General features: G+C 34.0%; 1 protein-coding gene across 1 annotated transcript in view; it reads right to left on the bottom strand.

Annotated features, from left to right (window-relative positions):
• Positions 1-204: 204 nt before the first annotated feature.
• Positions 205-2,069, bottom strand: part of srp19 (signal recognition particle 19) — a 28,360-nt gene continuing 26,495 nt past the window's right edge. Inside the window, exon 13 of the mRNA XM_079896626.1 lies at positions 205-2,069. This exon is cut by the window's right edge and continues 177 nt beyond it. The gene's annotated coding sequence lies outside the window, so the exon portion shown is untranslated.

Here is a 2,069-nt window from a genome sequence, read left to right as displayed (position 1 = left end):
TTTTTAATGATGTTTCGGCTCCAGTGCCATTCCTCATGTCTATGCAGACTCCTGATGCTCTTTGGTTTGACCAGATTTTATTGAAGCGTGCAGTGCACATTAAGCATTCGTTTGCTGATGTTTGTTACAAAGCTGTTCGTTAATCAATGTTTCAATAAACCACTTCATATTCCAGGATTCGATTGGTGTTTTTTCTCCATTGACAGCTTTTGCACAACATGATGTTCTTCCTGTCTCGTTTTCCAGCACAAATATGTAAACATTCTTAAAGGGGTGGTTGATTATGATTTGACTTTTCTAACTTTAGTTAGTGTGTAATGTTGCTGTTTGAGCATAAACAACATCTGCAAAGTTACAACGCTCAAAGCTCAAAGCAAAGAGAGATATTTGCTTTTACAGAAATCGCTTTTTAAGGACTACAACAAACGGCTGGTAGAGACTACACCACATTCCTCCCGGGTTAGTGACATCATGAACCCTAAAATTTACATAAACCCCGCCCCCTGAACACGATTTATAGATTATCAAGACAGAATATGCTAATCAATGACTAGAAGATAACTACACATCAGCTTCATAAATTTATTAACTAACCATTCAGAAATGTCCTGTTGCTTCTACATGTTGTCTCTTCTTCTTGAGTCTCTCCATCATTGTCTGAATCCGGTTTGAACATAAAAGGCTAAAAGTTGTTGAAATTTTCAGTGCATGTGTGTGTTAGGTAAAAGTACACGAGCTGTTGAAGCTCCGCCTCCTGTGCCGGGAGCAGCAGCTCATTTGCATTTAAAGGGACAGACACAAAACGGTGTGTTTTTGCTCACCCTCAAAAAGTGACAATTTTAACATTCTATATAAAAATATCTGTGGGGTATTTTGAGCTGAAACTTCACACACACACTCTGGGGACATCAGAGACTTATTTTACATCTTGTGAAAAGGGCATTATACCACCCCTTTAAATCAAGATACATTTACTGCAGAAGAAGCAAAATGATTGAAGATCTTAAGACTTAAAACAAGAACAAATATCTGCCAATAAATCATAAAAATAATCTTAATTCAAAGGGAAACAAGATTATTTTTCTGACCCCATATTAAGCATAAAGTCACTTAATTTTGACACATTTTCAGTCCTAATATCTTCAGTAAATGTGTCTTGATTTAAGAATGTTTAGATATTTGTGCTGGAAAACGAGACAGAAACACTGAGGAAGAACATACATTTTTACATTGTAGGAAAAACTTGGTGTTCACATGTTATATTATGGCAGAAAGCAAAATTGATGAAAAAGTTTTAATTGCAATACATTAAAATGGCATTTCTTGTTTTATGACATATCTTATAAAACTGAGTTCGATCAAACAGGATCATAATCATGCTGTTAAACGTTTGGTCACATCAAAACAAACTTAATGAAAATCTTCACCGAAAAACCAGATCAAAATGGGTTTGGCATTTTAACCAGTCAGAATGATTAATGCGGTCAAAAATAAAAACGTGAACTTCAATCCGACTAGCTGTCAGAATTACAGATCTGCACCGCAAAGAAGTCTCGTTTTCCAGCACAAACATCTAAACATTCGTAAATCAAGAGACATTTACTGGAGAAGAAGCAAAATGACTGAAGATATTAAGACTGAACAATGAAGTGAGTTTGTGTTTAAACAAGAACAAATATCTGACAATGGAGTCAGGAAAATAAACTTAATTCGAAGTGAAAACAAGATTATTTTTCTGACTCCATTGGCAGATTTTTGTTCTTGTTTTAAAAAGCAAAATGATTAAAGATATTAAGTTTTGTTCAATGAAAAATGCATAAAAATTAATGGTTAAAACAGGACAAAATATCTGAATCCATTGTCAGATTTGTTCTTGTTTTAAACACAAACTCACTTCAGTCTTAATATCTTCAGTCATTTCTCTTCTTCTCCAGTAAATGTCTCTTGATTTGAGAATGTTTTGATATTTGTGCTGGAAAACGAGACACTGAGGAAAAACATAATTTTTTTCTTTAAAAAAGATTAGTAAAGCACTGCTACAAAAGAAATCCAAACCCTTTAGATACTAA

This window comes from Squalius cephalus, assembly GCF_949319135.1.
Source record: "Squalius cephalus genome assembly, chromosome: 16".
NCBI lineage: Eukaryota > Metazoa > Chordata > Actinopteri > Cypriniformes > Leuciscidae > Squalius > Squalius cephalus.
The sequence above is the reverse complement of the archived record's forward strand: the minus strand, read 5'-3'. Positions and strand labels throughout refer to the sequence as shown.